The sequence below is a fragment of the Hemiscyllium ocellatum genome, chromosome 4, assembly GCF_020745735.1.
Source record: "Hemiscyllium ocellatum isolate sHemOce1 chromosome 4, sHemOce1.pat.X.cur, whole genome shotgun sequence".
Classification (NCBI taxonomy): domain Eukaryota; kingdom Metazoa; phylum Chordata; class Chondrichthyes; order Orectolobiformes; family Hemiscylliidae; genus Hemiscyllium; species Hemiscyllium ocellatum.
In genome coordinates, this window is record NC_083404.1 from 29,899,910 (window position 1) to 29,919,467 (window position 19,558).

At 39.8% G+C, this 19,558-nt stretch overlaps 1 protein-coding gene across 1 annotated transcript in view; it reads left to right on the forward strand.

Annotated features, from left to right (window-relative positions):
- Positions 1–19,558, forward strand: part of pou6f2 (POU class 6 homeobox 2) — a 541,627-nt gene that overhangs the window by 341,062 nt on the left and 181,007 nt on the right. The window lies entirely within an intron of this gene.

Genomic DNA, 19,558 nt, shown 5'->3' on the forward strand with positions numbered 1-19,558 from the left:
GAAGGATTCACATTTTTGGATCATTGAAATCTCTTCTAGGGTAGAAGTGACCTGTACAAGAAGGATGGATTGCATCTGAATTGGAAGGGGACTAATATACTGGGAGGAAGATTTGCTAGAGCTGCTCAGGAGGATTTAAACTAGTAAGGTGGAGGGGTTGGGACCCAGGGAGATAGTGAGGAAAGAAATCAATCTGAGATTGGGACAGTTGGGAAAGGGAGTGAGTCAAATGGTCAGGACCGGCAGGGACAAAGCAGAGGAGAAGGTAGGACTGATAAATTAAACTGCATTTATTTAAATGCAAGAGGCCGAACAAAGAAGGCAGATGAACTCAGGGCATGGTTAGGAACGTAGGACTGGGATATCATAACAATTACAGAAACATGGCTCAGGGATGGACAGGACTGGCAGCTTAATGTTCCAGGATACAAGGACAGAGAGGGAGGCAAGAGAGGAAGGGAGTGGCGTTTTTGATAAGGGATAGCATTACAGCTGTGCCGGGGGAGGATATTTCCAGAAATACATCCAGGGAAGTTATTTGGGTGGAACTGAGAAATAAGAAATGGATAATCACCTTATTGGCATTGTGTTATAGACTCCCTAATAGTCAGAGGGAAATTGAGAAACAAATTTGGACGGAGATGTTAGTTATCTGTAAGCATAATAGGGTGGTTATGGTAGGGGATTTTAACTTTCCAAACATAGATTGGCACTGCCATAGTGTTAAGGGTTTAGATGGAGAGGAATTTGTTAAGTGTGTGCAAGAAAATTTTCTGTTTCAGTATGTGGATGTACCTACTAGAGAAGGTGCAAAACTTGACCTACTCTTGGGAAATAAGGCAGGGCAGGTGACTGAGGTGTCAGCGGTGGAGCACTTGAGGCCAGTGACCATAATTCTATCAGTTTTAAAATAGTGATAGACCGGATCTAAAAGTTGAAGTTCTAAATTGGAGGAAGGCTAATTTTGATGGTATTAGGCAAGAATTTTCAAAAGCTGATGGGGCAGATATTCACAGGTAAAGGGACGGCTGGAAAATGGGAAGCCTTCAGAAATGCGATAACAAGAGTTCAGAGACAGTATATTCCTGTTATGTTGAAAGGAAAACTGGATGACTAGAGAAATTGAGCATTTGATTAAGAAAAAGAAGGAAGCATATGTCAGGTATAGACAAGATAGATTGAATGAGTCTAAAGAAGAGTATAAAGGCCATAGGAGTATACTTAAGAGAGAAATCAAGAGGACAAAAACGGAATATGAGATAACTTTGGCAAATAGAGTTAAGGAGAATCTAAAGGGTTATTACAAATACATTAAAGGACGCAAGGTTAACTCGGGAGAGAATAGGGCCCCTCAAAGATCAGCAAGGCAGCCTTTGTATGGAGCCGCAGGAGATGGGGGAGATACTAAACGAGTATTTTGCATCAGTGTTTACTGTGGAGAAGGACATGGAAGATATAGAATGTAGGGAATTAGATGGTGACATTTTGCAAAATGTCCATATTACAGAGGAGGGAGTGCTGGATGTCTTGAAACACATAAAAGTGGATAAATCCCCAGGACCTGATAAGGTGTACCTGAGAGCTCTGTGGGAAGCTAGGGAAGTGTTTGCTGGGCCCTTTGCTGAGATATTTGTATCATCGATAGTCACAGGTGAGGTGCCGGAAGACTGGAGATTGACTAACATGATGCCTCTGTTTAAGAAGCGTGGTAAGGACAAGCCAGGGAACTATAGACCAGTGATCTGACGTCAGTGGTGGGCAAGTTGTTGAAGGGAATCCTGAGGGGCAGGATGTACATGTATTTGGAAAGGAAAGGACTGATTAGGGATAGTCATCATGGCTTTGTACATGGGAAATCATGTCTCACAAACTTGATTGAGCTTTTTGAAGAAATAACAAAGAGGATTGATGAGGGCAGAGCAGTGAACATGATCTGTATAGACTTCAATAAGGCTTTCGACAAGATTTCCCATGGGAGACTGGTTAGCAAAGTTAGATCTCATGGAATACAGGGAGAACTAGCCATTTGGATACAGAGCTGTCTCCAAGGTAGAAGACAGAGGGTGGTGGAGGGTTGTTTTTCAGACTGGAGACCTGTGACCAGTGGAGTAGCACAAGGAACAGTGCTGGGTCCATTACTTTCCATCAACTATATAAATGATTTGGATGTGAGCATAAGAGGTACAGTTAGTAAGTTTGCAGATGACACCAAAATTGTTGGTGTAGTGGACAGTGAAGAAGGTTACCTCAGATTACAACAGGATCTTGATCAGATGGGTCTATGTGCTAAGGAGTGGCAGATGGAGTTTACTTTAGATAAATGTGAGGTGCTGCATTTTGGGAAAGCAAATCCTAGCAGGACTTATACACTTGATGTTAAGGTCCGAGTGAGTGTTGCTGAAGAAAGAGAACTTGGAGTGAAGGTTCATAGTTCTTTATAAGTAGAATCACAGATTGGTAGGATAGTGAAGAAGGTGTTTGGTATGCTTTATTTATTGATCATTGTTTTGAATACAGGAGTTAGGAGGTTATGTGCGGCTGTGCAGTAAGTTGGTTAGGCTACTTTTGGAATATTGCCTGCAATTCTGGTCTCCTTCCTATTGGAAGGATGTTGTGAAACTTGAAAGGGTTCAGAAAAGATTTACAAGGATGGGATCTTGATCAGATGGGCCAATGGGCTGAGAAGTGGCAGATGGAGTTTAATTTAGATAAATGCGAGGTGCCCCATTTTGGGAAAGCAAATCTTAGCAGGACTTATACACTTATTGGTGCAGGTTATTAGCTCCTTGAAAGTGGAGTCACAGGTAAATAGAATAGTGATGAAGGTGTTCGGTATGCTTTTCTTTATTGGTCAGAGTACAGGAGTTGGGAGATCATGTTGCAGGTGTATAGGACATTGGTTGAGGCGAGTTTTGAAATACTGTGTGCATTTCTGGTCTCCTTCCTATCAGAAGGTTGTTGTGAAACTTGAAAGGGTTCAGAAGAGATTTACAAGCATGTTGCCAGAGTTGGAGGATTTAAGCTACAGGGAGAGGCTGAGTAGACTAGGGCTGTATTCCCTCAAGCGTCAAAGCTGAGGGCTGAGTTTATAGAGGTTTATAAAATCATGAGGGGCTTGGATAGGATAAACAGACAAGGTATTTTCCCTGGGATGGGAAGTTCAGAACTAGAGGGCATAGGTTTAGGATGAGAGGAGAAACATAGAAAAGGAGCAATGTTTTCATGCAGAGAGTAGTGTAAATATGGAACAAGCTGCCAGAGGAAGTGGTGGAGGGTAATACAATTACAACATTTAAAAGGCATCTGGATGGATATATGAATAGGAAGGGCTCAGAGGGCTCGGGGCCTAGTGCTGGAAATGGAACTCGATTAGGTTGGGATATCTGGTCGACATGGACGTTGGTGCGAAGGATCTGTTTCCGTGCTGTACATCTCTATGACTGTAAGTTGTGATAATCCTATCAGTCCATGGGGCTGCTCTCTTATTGGAGAGAGATTATCAATGGTGATGTAACTTGAGGGCCACCACACCTCAGGCAAGGAGAGAAGTTGAGAAGGAGAGTCCTTCATTGTAACCTCAGCCGGTGCGGGATTTGATCCTACACTGTCGGCATCACACTGTTTTGCAAACCAACTGAGCTAAACACCCCATGCAACTGCTTCTGATACAGTGCCTAGAGTCATGGAGATGTACAGCATGGAAACAGACCATTCAGTCCAACTTATGCATGCCAACTAGATATCCTAACCGAATCTAGTCCCATTTGCCAGCACTTGGCTCATATCCCACTAAACCCTTCCTATTCATATACCCATCCAGATGCCTTTTAAATGCTGTAATTGCACCAACCTCCACCACATCCTCTGGCAGCTCATTCCATACACGTACCACCCTCTGTATGAAAAGTTGCCCCTTAGGTCTCTTTTATATCTTTCCCCTCTCACCCTAAACCTATGCCCTCTAGTTCTGGATTCCTCCCCCCCACCCCACCCCAACCCAGGGAAGGCACTTTGTCTATTTATCCTATCCATGCCCCTCTTGATTTTATAAACCTCTATAAGGTCACCCCTCAGCCTCTAACGCTCCAGGGAAAACTGCCTCAGCCTATTCAGCCTTTCCCTTTTGCTCAAATCCTCTAACCCTGGCAACATCCTTGTAAGTCTTTTCTGAACCGTTTCAAGTTTCACAACATCCTTCTAATCGGAAGGAGACCAGAATTGCACGCAATATTCCAAAGTGGCCGAACCAATGTCCTGTACAGCCATTGTGACATGCCATTGAAGCACACTCAAACCATGTATACAATGGAAACAAATGTGTCAATTGTGATGTCAGTTAGTGTTTAACACTGATTTGGCACACAAACTGCTGTCTTAGACTCTGGAGGTCCTACTCATAGCTTTTCTTCATTCCAACTGAAAGTATGTTTACAATACAATATAGTATATACAACATTTTAAAAAGTTTTGAATTTACAATAGCTGGGCTTCGGTGAGGAGGACACAGTCAAAAATCACACAACACCAAGTTACAGTCTGACAGGTGGATTTGAAAACACAAGGTTTTGGAGTGAGGCTCTGAAAACTTGCATTTTCAAATAAACCTTTCGGACTATAACCAACAGGTTGATTTTGACTTTGTCCACCCCTGTCCAACACCAGCACCTCTACATCTTTGAGAAGGAGATTGGACGAGTTGGAAGAACTGGCAGGAGAAAGGCTGGTTTCAGCATTGGTTTGCAACATGACTTCCAAATGCAACAGAGGCAGCCACAAAGGTGAAACTCTGCATAAGGAACAGTGGGAAAAAAACCTCTCATTTCAAGAATCTTTATGGAGCATTTTTCACATCTCGGACACAGCCAGGAGCAATGTCTGAGGGGACTGCATTTCACCAAAAAGCTAGTGACTGAACTGTACCTCATTCTTTAAATGGAAATACACCTATACAGCAGCAGAAGATTGGCATTTGCAGTGACTGTCAAGATCCCCATGTCCCTGAATTTCCATGCAAATGGATCCTTCCAGGTAGGATTTCCAATGTTTTGCTGCTACTCACTGGGGTAGTGTGCTGGAAATCAAGCCCTGTAAAATCTGGAGTTGTCACAGAAATTTTTATTCTAACTTCTAGAATTTTAAAAATTTGTCCAATTATGTAAAATTCCATAATTTATCTATATTTTATACCTGGGTTGACAGAAAGCATGGAGTAGGTTTCTGTACTTTTAATGCCAATTGCTATTTATTACAAATAAATAGTCTCTGGATACAAGCTACACAATTATAAACTTTCAACATTTAACTCAACTGAAACATTAATTTGCTTATAAAATTCCCTGTATGTACAGATAGAGAAAAAAAAGGGTGTTATGGACAGCAAGGAAGACTGAGAAGGCAGTTCAATGGACTGTATCCATAGAGTTTGCTGAGATTAACCTTCTGATTTATCAGGTCCTACTTTCTTCGATCTCTCATGACTGGGAACTTAGACTTGCTAGCAGGAGGTGCAAAGCGAGCAGATACACACTTATAAAGTCTCAGACTTATTGGTTAAAAGCCTCATCTTACAGAAATTGATGAGGGAAAATAAATTGGCTTTCATTAGGATTGTGGTCTTTTTTATTGAAAAGTAAGGACAACTTCTTCCGTTCTAGAAGTCAATAATGTCTGTCAGAACATCCACACCCACAAGCTGTTCAGCGACCTGGGAGCAAGTCATAAACTTACTTTCAGGAAGAGGAACTAGAGGTTTGAAGTGAGGGAGGAGGGTGTAAAGTTAGAGACTCATGGTCACACTACCTGCAGCTTGTTCTTTGTGCCGTTTTGAGGGATATGAGTGGAACTTGAAAAGATCCATAAGTGGGAGCCTGCCACCATCCTCAATGTTCTTGGCAGTGCCAAATGCAACATTATCAGTCATTGTTGCCACCTGGTGTGAGTCACTGTCTCCTCCATGCAGATGTCTCAGGAGATGCAGATGTCACTGTACCTTGTGAATTCTCTGACTCTGATTATAACCAATTTATTCTGACACTGTCCTATTCAAGAGAAATATATCAGTGTCTGTTACATTACTGAAATGCGGGAGAAATGTGAAAGCCGTGAGGGTGAGGGTGAGATGAAGCAACAGAATGTTAGGCATGAGACATGAATGCTGATTGGTGAATAATGACGATGTGATGCAATGAAGGCTTAGTTTTATAGTAGGTAGGAAATAGCATTTCAAGATGCATTCACTGTCCTTGATCACTCGCGTGACATTGTTGAGTTTCTTCAGCACTCGCCCTTGGGGCCAGATACTAAGAACTAAATTCCCTAGGTTTCTACTTTGCAGTCCCTTGATAGGATGTACATTGAGATTGATGGCCTCCTATGAAAAGATGATCTCTTCCCTCTTGATCTCCGAAATTAAATTCTGCACAGCTGCAGTAGAGAGCATTGGTATCAGCTTTTAGCCTATTGGTCTATGACTTGTTTTATTCCTTCCATTAAAACCTTTCTGAGAATCTTCCACAAGCTGCTGAAATCCGAGAGAAACTCTCCTTTGAATTGGATAGGCCTAACTTTCAGAAATGCTAGTCTCACACATACTTGGGCTCTGTACTGAACTTTCAACCAATTAACAGCATGATGGTCGCTCTTTTATAGGAAGGATGTTATTAAACTTGAGAGGGTGCAGAAAAGATTCACAAGGAAGTTGCTGGGACTAGAGAATTTGAGTTATAGGGAGAGACTGAATATGTTGGGTTATTTTTCCCTGGAGCATCAGAGACTGAGGGGTGACCTTATAAAACCATGAAGGGCATAGATAGGGTGAATAGTCAAGGTCTTTTTACAAGGGTGGGGGAGTCCAAAACTAGAGGACATGGGTTTAAGGTGAGAGGGGAAAGATTTAAAAAGGACCTGAGGGTTTATTTTATGCAGAGGGTGGTGCGTGTATGGAACAAGCTGCCAGAGGAAGTGATGGAGGCTGGTACAATTGCAACACTTAAAAAGCATCTGGATGGTTATATGAATAGGAAGGGTTTTGATTCTTTTGCCAAATGCTAGCAAATAAGGCTAGATTAGATTGGAATGTCTAATCGGTGTGAATAAGTTGGATTGAAGGGTCTGTTTCTGTGCTCCATTGATTAATGTGTGGTCAGCTGCAATCCTGTTAATGAGCAGGCAGTGCAAAATTGGAACTGGGCACAGTTTAATCATGATTGCGTCCCTGAGCCTGATAAAGACCATTGATTGAGTTTTGCCCCCCTTGACTCTTTACCTCTCCTTAAAGGTAAATGCAACGTGAGTGCATTTGACCTGCGGCTTTTCCTTTGAGTTGTAAAATTTGGGTTACAACTTTTTTATTATGAAGTCACGTGATGGCACAGATCAGAGATTCAGAATATTTTAACCAAAGAACAGGAATATGGTGGTCAAATTGGAGTTTGTGCCTGGTTGTTGCCAGTGTAGATTACATAATGCTACAAGTTGTCTCAGTTCTCATGTCAAAACCTGTAAAAAGTAGCATTGTAGGTTATACATCTCTACTGCAATCCAAATCAAATTCAGTTTGTGTTACTTCAGATTAATTTTGAATAAATTGTAAGGAAAGACCTGATCTTAAATGATTTCATCGAATTGGAATTAAAGCACCAGCATTTGTGGAAGAAGATTAAAAACCAGGGTTATTTATTCAAGCTAAATTTCTGAAGCATTGGGCAGAATGAAATGTTACTTGTATTTCATTAAATGGAATTATTTCCTAGCTCTCAAACATAGCAATGATGATTTTATCCATAAATCATACTGTAGAGAATGTATTAACTCTTCATACTTGTGGATCAGTAAAAACTGAATTTATATTAAGCTGCTTCAAGATATAATAAAAATGTTATTATGAAAACAGTATTTATGACATTAGAGATTAGGGATAAAGTGGTGGAATTTTTTAAACATGTTTTTAATAAGCTAAGGGTATTGTGGCTAGGCCAGCAATTGATTGCTCATTCCTATTTACCCTTATGAAGGTAGTGGTGAGTCATCTTTGTGGACCACTGTAGCCCATGTGGTCCAGATATACCCACAGTGCTGTTAGGAAAGGAAATCCAGGATTTTAATCCCGCAGCTCTGTGGATGCCATATTATCTATTGTACAATGCAGGAAACTATACGAACTAATTGCGTTGTGCTTGGCATGTCAAGTGCTCTCGGTGTTTTTTCATCCATTATATTCTAATTCATGTTCCATGGCACATCTCCTCTAGGTTTAAGAGTATACGTCAATTTAAATGTGGTGTGACTTGGACCTTTTTTTAACACAAGGGTTTAATTTTGCGAAGTTAGTCCTGACTCTTTCAGTGTCAGTGCTGTGAATTGGCAGTAGACTATCATGAGGACATCTGAAATCAGTACCAAGCAAAGATAAATCTGGCGAAATGGGGTTCTGCAGGCAATCGTGAGGGAATTAAAATTTGGGTGGGAACAGCCCAAGCATTTCCTTCAGGAATCTGCAACAGCACTCCAACCTAAGTGAAACTTACCACCTTAGTCTTTCACTTTTGTTCTTTTTCACTTCCTCTCATACTTAACAGAGAAAAGGCATGTTTTGTCAAAGCTTTTCACCTTTCAAGCTTTCATCAGGACACTTTGCAAGAATATCACCTCAAGGGGAAAGCCAACATTTATATCATGTGAGAGGAGAATGCTGATTGGAGGGCAAGTGAATTCTGATTTATAGAGGCATTGCCATGAAGAATGCAAAAGCTAATGATTGATAATTAACTGCCAGGCTTGTATAAATTTTAAATCAGGATGTTGGCTCTAATAGATCAGGAAATTAAAATAAGTTAGAGAGTGATTATTACCATATTGTTGCGTTAAAACAGTTTTTTATCTTATCAAACTCACCTAACAAGCTAGATGTTGAGAAAACTCAACAAGGAAACTAAAGCAGATGCAGTTTGCTGTTTGCTCAGAATGAGTTACATGTTGTGTATGACCAAACTGTATCCCAGGGAATGATCCCTGTTCTGAGAATCAGCTGCATGTATGGCATAAATCATACACACTCCTCATTCACAGATATTGGTAGCTAGTGTCTGCCAAACCATTGTGGCACCTCTGTGCTCCATTTACAGCCAGTTCACAGGGGACAGACTTGCATTGCAAGATGCACCAGCAACTAGTGGCTGCAACAGGGACACTTAGCATTCACAGACAGGCACCCAGCTCATCGTTTGGACCAGGCTACATCTCACCAGTTAGGAGACCCAGCAAGTAAGTCAAAAGCAGCTCCAAAATCGGTCTGGGGTTTCGCCATGGTCAGGCATATGCTCAGGGTGATTCCGGTCTGTGCCTTTGCGATCTGGGGAACAGATCACCTTTAGCCCTGTGGATCCATAGTACCCAGCCCACGGAATGGGGTAACATAGCTAGGGTAATGTGTAGCCTCCAGTCCTGCTGTCCAGTTAGTTCACTCAAAGAGGTAGAACATGGTTAGTTCAGAGATATTAAGGGGAAAGCAGATTGGGGTAGGGGAATAAGGGCACCAGATGCCATTTCTGTGGGAATGAACTCCGCATATTAACCTTTGGGACTGGGCTGTAGGCACTCGGGAAGGAGAATTACCATTGTGACATTGCGCAACAGTATCTACATGGATTCAGTAAAATATGGCTGGAAAGCAGATAATGTGGGATGGGGTGTCATCTGTCTTCAAGAGTTGGAGGCAGAGAATGACCATACCTGGCATGGTCACCTAGTATGCCAGGTGCTGGCTGTGAAAGGTAGACAGCTAAACAGGTTTTAGATCAGAGTGGTGCTGGAAAAGCACAGCAGGTCAGGCAGCATCCGAGGAGCAGGAAAATCGATGTTTTGGGCAAAACCCCTTCATCAGGAATAGAGGCAGGGAGCCTCCAGAGTGGAGAAAGAAATCGATCAGGGTGGGGAGGAGGGGGTGGGGTGGGGGCGGTGGGGGGGTTTGCGTGTAGTGGGAGTGGGAGTGGAAGAAGGAGAAGGTAGCACTTTTGCCTAGCTAAACAGGTTGAATAGAGACTGGAGAGGTATGGAGACTATGTGATTTACAGGATAGGATACAATGGAGAGAGTATGGATGCTCAGGGATTGATTGACAATTTCAAGTTGAGGCTGGAAGCCACTGACTGAGGAGAGCTCTCTGTCTTCTTCCACCATGGTGGAAATCAAAAGTGCGTAATGGAGAAGAACATGGCTGCACCGACATTAGGTGTGAGTGGAGTAAATCAGTTGACCTGAGAGGGTGGGGGCTTCAGCATGTCTGTGCAGCACACCTCTGTGTTACAGACATTGCTGGACAACTCATCAACAGCTACACTTATAACTGCTCTCTGGGCATTTGGGAATGGGCAATAGATGTTTGTCTGGCCAGCAATTTCCTCATCCTGTGAATGAATTAAAGAAAAGGCACCCTGTTATTATTCCTGTTGAATATACCTGATGCAGCAAGCTCTCAGTATATACCTCTAGGGGGTCAGGAGCTGAATGTTGGGCACACGTATCCCCACTCCCCACCCCCAATCAAAACACCTTTATATACCTTATTCTGTTATGGACTGTTGGGTTGACTTCTTCTGCAATAAGAGAAAGGAAGGGGTTGAGTGAAATGCAATAAACAGCTTTGAAATCAGTCTGACCATACTATATGGTGAATAATTGATATTAAAGTACATCAGCTTTTGTTTAACAACTGTTACTTGGTGCACGTTTAGTTTGCAATTTTCTGGAAGTACATTATCCATTGCTATACCTGTGCATGTACAGATGGATCTTGGCAGCCATTTTTAATGGTGACACCCATTTCCTGCTTTGGGAGCGCACACTTCATATATTTTAGTAATCATTATCTATGGACTTTGTCAGTTCTCTCAGGAGTCATACTGTTGACTTTGAGTCAAACATTTGTGAATTCATGCCAGTACTTTAGGATGTAATTGTGGTTGACAGCATGGTGCTACACTCAAGGAGTCAAAGTTATCATCTTTCAGATGGAATGTTAATCACGGTTTGTCCAGTTGGTGTTCCAGATTGCATTATTAGAAGATGCAGAGGGAATTCTCTTGGTACCCTGCCTACATTGTTCTTTCAACCAATATCCCCAAAAACCAGAATAATTGTTAATTTACTTTGCTCACTGTTTGTGAATCCTTCTGCACAAAACTGGTTGCTTTCAAACCACAGCTAAATCTCAGAATTAATTTGTTGGCTGTGAACTGTTTTGGGACTTTCTGAAGATATGTAATAGATGTATAAGTACAAACACTTTCTTCATTCAATAGCTTAGTGACATTCATTGCCTAGACTCTCAATGAAGAATGGCAATGTGAAAGATTTGTTCTTGAAGTTCGTAATGACAAACCAACTTCACAGACTAACTTCCCAGGTATAGCAATATTACAGTGTCCTCAGGAGACATGAAAGTGCAGTGTTGTATCAAGAGAATGATTGAAGGAAGTATATCTATTTGTGAAACAGCACAGTACTATCAGTACCTGTAACAATACTTCTCAAAATTAGCTGCATTGTTCAGTAGTGGCTAAACAGAATGACAACCTTCTCAGTGTGTTAAATGCCACTAAGTTTAATTTATTTTAGACAATGCCATAAAATGTAGCTTGTATTTAATTCTCAACTTCACTCTCGCACTAATTTTTCTGTATTCAGCCTGTTATACTGATCCGGTATCTTCTAACATTAGCTCAAGAAACAGCACCTCAATTTTGATTGGAGATTTTATAGCCTCTGGACTCAACATTGATTTCCACAATTTTAGTCCCCATTTGGTTTTGTACTATTATGGTTTTATTTCTGAACAACAGCTTTTGGTAATGATTCTCCCTTCACTAACCTCTCCTTCAGACAGATCTTTGGTTTCTTAACTTCATTTCCCTTTATCTCCCCCTTTTGTAATTTAATGTCTTCAGCCTTCTATCCTATCATTGACCTTTCTCCCCCTCATTTTTTAACCTCTCCACTTGCTTTAAACCAAATTTATAAACTATTTTAGTTCTGATGAAAGGTCATTGATTTGAAATTTTAGTGTTGTTTGTCACCTCATGTGGGCTGCCAGACCTCAAATGCTTTTTGGGCCCAGCACAAATTCCAGTTTCCAGCCACTGATTCCATTTCCAGCCAAAATTCTCATCCATGCCATTGTAAACCCTAGAGATGACAGTTCCACCACACACCTGGCTGGCCTCCTATTCTACCCTCCATAAACTTCAGGTCCTGCAAAACTCTACTGCCCATGTCTTAAATCCCAACAAGTTCCATATGCCCATCTCTCTTCTTAGGCTGTGTCTCTGGATTGAGGATGCCTTGTGTCCAATACTGTTCTGAAATGGTTGAATGGTATGCCAGCCATTGCCCCTGTGCGTGATGACCTACATTGGTTCCTAGTAAAGTATGCCTTGATTCTAAAATTCTCATCCTTGTTTTCAAATCTCTCCACAGTCTCACTCCTCCTCAAGTCTGCAATCTCCTCCAGTTAACAGTATTTGTCATCTTCCAGTTACTGTCCTTTGAGCATTCCCAATTTTAATCACCTTCAACCGTACTGTGCCTTCAGCTGCTAATGCCTGACCTTCTAGAATTCATTCCTAAAGCTTTTTCCCTCTTTCCCTCTATAAGATGTTCCTTTAAAGTTCCTTTTTTACTTATAGTTTCTTGCCTTGCTATATCACTACAAGAGCACATATACAATGGATGCTGAAGGTCTGAAATAAAAGCAAAAAATACTGGAAATATTCAGCAGATCATGTAGCATCTATGCGCAGGTAAACATTCTAGGCCAGCAACCAATCATCATAATTGGGGAACGTTGTTAATAACGTCACAAGCTTTAAGCAAACGAAAGATGGAAATGTGTGGGAAAAAAGGAGGTCTGTGATCAGGTGGAACGCATGACAGATTAAATGATGAAAAAGTTGATTGAGAATGGCCAATGGAGTGGTTAATGTAACAAACAAGAAAGAAAAGATGTGGGGTAAGGAATGTGAATGGCAGAATGATAAACAGCTGCTGTCTAAAAGTAAAAATAAGAATAAAGCAAGTAGAAACCAAATCCTGCAAAGAAAAAAGAAACAACATTGGGGCAAATGGAGAGAGGTTTTAACTGTACCTTTACTCTAAAAATAACAGTGTGTGTATATTAGGAGCTTTGTCATAGTGACATCAAATCAGAGGGAACTGGAACTTCAATTGGCAAGGTTCCAGAGATGTTCTCTTTTACCATCCCTGGTATATACTTATGTTCAATAAAGTGTATTAATATCCACTCATCGAAGTGTGCTCATCTTAGTACTGGAAAAACTTATGGTTTGAATTTGTTGAAAACAATGCTGTGATTTGATGTCAAATTTTGATAATGCTCTTGTGAAGTTCCTTAGGATGTATTATTTCAATGAAGGCTCTAAATAAGTAACGTGACTTGTTGCAATTAATGCATATTTGATAAGGACACTTGGAGAACTCCCCATGTTGCTTTAGAAGCCTTTCCTTGTAACTCAATTCTCTCATTGCTACCTTCTTATATTCATCTGGCTGCACTCCACAATAAGCCTGCAGAGAACTTCAACTTTGTGATCCTTAATTACTGCAAAGGTTGTACCAATATCCTGCTGTGACCTCAGCTGAATGTGACCTGATCGCTGGAGGAAGATTGGAAATGGCTATTTCCCAGGGGAATTTTGCTGATTTGCCACAAGAATCAGCAAGAATAAGGAGAATTCCAACAGAAATTCAGCAACTTTAATTTTATCAGTCTTAACATGAGCTGAAATTGAGATAGGAGCAAATTACTGCAGATGCTGGAATCTGTACTGAAAACAAAAAATGCTGGAGGTCACAGCAGGAAAGGCAGCATCCATGGAAGGAGAGCAAGCTTGCTGTCTCTCCATGGATGCTGCTTGACCCGCTGTGATCTCCAGCAATTTTGTTTCAAATTGAGATAGATCTCTCTTTTAGACCATCTTAGTGATAAATGGAAAGAATTCCAATATCTCTAGATGGCAATCAAACAAATTAATCAGGTTAAATTTTTGAAACAATGCAGTTTCAAGAAGAAGGCAAATCATTTTGTGGGAGCAAGGGGAAAATAATGGATGCATCATTCTTCATATATGGGGTTTATGACCAATTGTCATGATGGCTAGTCTTGAAGCAGTTCATATCAGTTTTCAATTTCTCTGCGAACAGCAAAGAAAGGTTTGCCAAAGGGAAGCTGTTTGTTCTGTGTACCTATAGATGTACTAATACTAAACAAAAGGCTGTCAGTTAAGCAAGGTGGGTTACTTTAAAAAAATCTTGATATTGTGGTTCACTAAATACTGACGATACAGCTTCTCCATAGGACAATTATAGAGCACATTAGATATTGTAGAAATATGTGTGTGAAAGATAAGTGAAAAATACTGGCATTTATAATATCAGAGGTATTAATATTTTTCAAAGGCAACAGGAGTTCCATCGTCAGATCCAAAAGGTGTGCTGAGCGAGGGATTGGGCACAGGAAGGAAGGTCAGTTTTATTGCCAATTAAGTGGCTGCTGCAGGGCCTGTGTTCCAGTCAGGTCAATGGCAACTATTGGGGCTGCATTTAGAGAAGGATGATTCAGCCGTCACAATCGGGAAAGTAGGCTCTGGGTTTATCGTGGGATCAAACAGGCAGGCCGCAGTGAAGGGGAGGAGGTTCAATCACTGAGGACAGGTAGCACCATCCTCGCTGCAGGGGCTCCCAAATGAGCCAAAATGTCCAAAACCATGCTGTGTACAAAGTTTGTTGAATAGTATTTGGTGATCTACCCATGCAACAGATGGCCGTCATGCCATTGTTAAAATGCCAGCGGAGACAGAGAGAGGACCTTAATTGGTTACTTAACTGGCTCGGTTTGGCTCGAAATGGGCAGGCTGTCTGCTAGCTTTCCTGCCACTGGCAAAATGGAATCACAGCAGAAAGGAAAATCTGCAGTCGCCCATACCTCTATCCTTAGTCAAAACCTATTACATCTCTTAACTTTTTCCCATTTGATGAATTTTTATTCTTCCACAAATGCTGAATATTTTCAGAAATTTCTGCTTTGAGCTTAAAAATTCCCTTGACTTGTATCGTCATTAATTTATGGAATAGAGTGCCATCTAGTGCAGTAAGTGCTATCTCAGTAAAAACATTCAAAAAATCTTTTTAATAACTCATCCGTTGAAGAGCATAATGACATAGGTAGCACATGGATAAATGATAAAATGTGAATATATTGAACCCTCAAACAGGACACGGATTTCTTCCTAAATGGACTGATCAGACTGAATAGACTTCACATTTTGGGATTAACTCGTGTAACTCTAAAGATGGATTAGGGGTCAGTGGACAAATTATTCACTCAGGTTTGAATAAAGACCAGTATGGATGATAATTATGCCATCATCCTTATTTTCAAGGCAACTTTGGTCTAATTTAATTTGCCTGTTTTTTCTACTTTTTTAAAGATACATAGTACTCAAAAGAAAGGATAAAAGCGAGGAAGGAATAATTAACTTTGTTTTTCTTGAAAGTAGTATTAAATTTTGTGAGACCAAAATTTCAGAGTGGATAAAGGGAAGTCTTACACAAATGAAACAGCTTTCATTTGTATGGAACTTCATGCAGAACAAACCACAAACTGAAAGCAATTATAATCATAAATTTGAATTCTGAGATATTCTTCCTGCACCCCTTCCTCCACCTCACTCCTCACCTTAATGTAGATTTTAGTCAGGCTGCTCTAATTAATGAGGGTCGATAAGTTCTGAAGAACTTCATCCTGAGTCTAAAAGAGGTGTCTCATGAGATTCTATATATGTTGGTGTTAATTTTCCAAAATTCATTAGATTCTCAAAAGGTTCTGGAAAGATAGATCACCAGACATTATTCAACAAACATTGTACACAGCATGGTGTGTACACAGGGGCCCCTGCAGCGAGAATGGTGCTACCTACCCTCAGTGATTGAACCTCCAGTAGACTGGAAAATAGCAACTATAATCCCTCTTTTCAAGGTGGGAGGGAGGCAGAAAACAGGAAATATAGACCAGTTTACTTGACATCTGTCATGGGGAAACTGTTAGAATCAATCTTTAAAGATATTTAAATTGGTCACTGGGAAAACTTAAGATAATCGAAAGAGTTAGCATGCTTTTGAGCAAGGGAAATGTTTTACCAATTTATTCGCACTCTTTGAAAGAGTAACATGCAATTTGAGTAAAGGCAAGACTAACATGCATTAGACTTAGATTACTAAAAAAACATTTTATAAGGTTCCAAATAAATGATTAATGTGCAAAGTTTATGTTCATAGATTAGGGAGTAACATGTGTTGAACATTGGCTTAGTGGTAGCAAATAGAGTATGCATAAATGTGTCTGCTTCAGCTTGGCACAATGCGCTAAGTAGGGTTCTGCAGGTTTCTATGCTGGGTCCTCAACTTTTTAGAATTTATATCAACAACTTAGATAAGGGATTGAAAGTATGGTGACTAAATTTGCAGAGTACACTGAAGTAGGTAGGAATGTATGTTGTGAATTTGTTGCAAGATGCAGACAGAAAAAATTGTGATTGGGCAAGAATCTGGCAATTGGACTATCATGTGGGAAATGAACAATAATGTGGGAAATTGTGAAGTTGTTCACTTTGGGAGAGGAATGAAAAAGTAGAGTATGACTTTAATGGACAATGACTGCAGAATTTTGAGATGCAGAAGAATCTAGATGTTATAGTTTATGAGTCACAAGATATGAGTATGCAGGTAGAACATATAAACAGGAAGTCTATTGGAATGCTAACCTTTGTAGCGAGAGGAATAAAAAAAAGACGATGTTATGATTCAGTTATAAGACGACATCTTGAATTCTCTGACAATTTTAGCTTCCTAAGTTAAGGAAGAATATAAATGCATTGAGGATGTTAACAGGAGGTTTGCCAGATTGACACTTAGGATGAGCAGGTTGGCTAATTGGGTAAGATTGTAAACTCTGCTTGTTTTCATTGTAATTCAGAGAACAAGGAGTGATTTGATTGAACTTTATAAGATCCTGAATGATGCTGACAATGTGGAAAGCATGTTTACTCTTGTGGTTGAGTCCAGAACTTTTAAAATTAGGAGTCACATGTTTAGGGTAGAGATGAGGAGAATTTTTGTTTTCTCTCAGTGATTGTTTGATTTTGCAAATGTCTGTCTCAGATGGCAGTAAAAGAAATGTCATTGAATATTAAGGTAAAAGGAGATCGATTCTCAATAGGCAATGGAAACTGAGGTCTTTGGGTGGGACATTTGAAAGTAGAATTTGAAACACAAACAGATTAGTCTTGATTTTATTAAATACTTGAAGGGCCAAATGGCCTTCTTCTACTCCTACTTCAACTGTTTATATTTGATTTGCAATTAATCTTGAATGCAAAATACATTTTCTGTAAGTGACATCATTGAAAAAGTGAGACAAGGAGAAAGTCCATGTTTAAGGGCTTTAATTTCATTTAGAACAATCAGATTGAATTAGCTCCTGTCTCCAAAAATATCATGCAAAATGCCAAGCCACACTAACAAATTAGAAAGTGGAGATGGTGGGCCTAAATGGACAATACAAACGTTTCTGTTTTGAGCTCTTGCCCACATAACTCCATGATGGATATTTTAACCAATTGTGATGCCAGCCATCGCGTTTGCTATAAAATATCTTGTCCATGAGAAATTTAGAATAGCCAAAGAAAGGAGATAATATCTGAGCTCTTTGTAAACTTACAAATGTGCTTTTTTACTCTATATTTTACCTATGCATCTATGTAAACTGTGAAGTGATTTGAAGTAATCTGAGGGATTACTGTGGCTGCAATTAAGCAGATGTCATTTTCCCTGTATACAATGGCATGTCTAATAGTTGAAATGAGGCCATATTAAAATTAAATTTAACAATACTTGCAAAGAAAAATGGCAGTAGACAAATGCATAATCAAAATATATTTTTGAATTTATATAATTTTTCAAACATACACTGAGTATAGAGGAACCTCGATAATCCGAATGACATGGGCGGGAAGTATTTTGTTTGGATAATCAAATGTTCAGATAATCGAATGACGGATAATGCAGTTTATCCAAGCATCGGACCTTGCAATCTTGCTCAGATAATCCAAAATTCAGATAATCGAATGCTGGATAATTGAGGTTCCTCTGTATTTAACTATTAATATTCAGTTAGAGTTCAAAGATCTCAGCAAGCCAACCAGATGACTTGAAGCTGTGGCAGTGGTTCTAGAAGCTTTTTAAAGTGCTTTCATCTTTTAAACATCAAGAAACATATCTTTCAATGAGAAAACAGTGAAATTGAAGGAAGTTCAATATTAAAGTCCTACTTGGAAGCTTCAACGTAAAATCATTCCCAGGTTTATGTTTTACAGCTTATTTTCATAAATTGTGTCAAATGCATTTAGTTGTATGAATGCTTCTGATGATCAAAGCAAACTTTTAATGAAAGAGGAGAATTTATGAGGCTGCCTCTGAATGCTTGGTACTACTTTGGAGAAGTGCTTCCCATCAATACTAGTAGTGGGGGTGAGTTATTTTCACATTTGGTGGCATCTAATCACAATAACAGCTGCAGAGTGACTGAGTAGTTGACCTGGTTAATACAGTTTATGTGGAACATTTAGAATTTGCACATTTCAAGTTGGTTACAGCCATTTGTCCAATATAGGTGGTTTCCTTAAATGCACACAAACCATGTAAGTGTTGGAGTTGCTATACAAATGCCAACAACTTTTAGAAAAATTCTTCTTTTTCTATATTAAATTCCATTTTGAGGTAATGGCAGCTCTGGTTCAATAACTCTATCATGTATATAAGCATATTGTTTACTGTAGATTAATATATCACATTTTTATATTAACATATCACTTACATGGGATATTAATGTATTTTTATCATTGTACATGAATGTATTCCTGCATGTTATTGCATATTGGCCATTTGTGATTGTGTGTATTAGAATGTGTTTTTAACTGCATATTTGTCCATCCCTGATATTGGCAACTGACGAAGTGGTGGAGACTGGTACAATTACAACATTTAAAAGGTATCTAGATGGGTACATCAAAGGAAATGTTTAGAGGGATATGGGCCAAATGTTGGCAAATGGTGCTCGATCAGTTAAGAATATCTGGTCAGCATGAACAAATTGGACTGAAGCATCTGTTTCCATGCTGTACAACTCTATGACCATCTTCATCATCTCTCAAAAATTGACCTCCAAACAATGAAATATGAAAACAACATAAAATACAAGGGACACTGGAAATCTGAAATCTAAAAAAATGCTGGGAAAAATGCAGGCGCTCAGCATATTTAATGGAAGATCAACATCAGACATTAACTCTGTTTTGGGGATGTTGCCAGATCTGCTGAGTATTTCCAGCATCTCCTGTTTTTTTATTTCACAAAACCACAAAATCTATCCTGACGTAGCTGATCTTAGCCAGCATCGTGGTAAGAACATTCAAGTTGGTTTTAGTTCTCA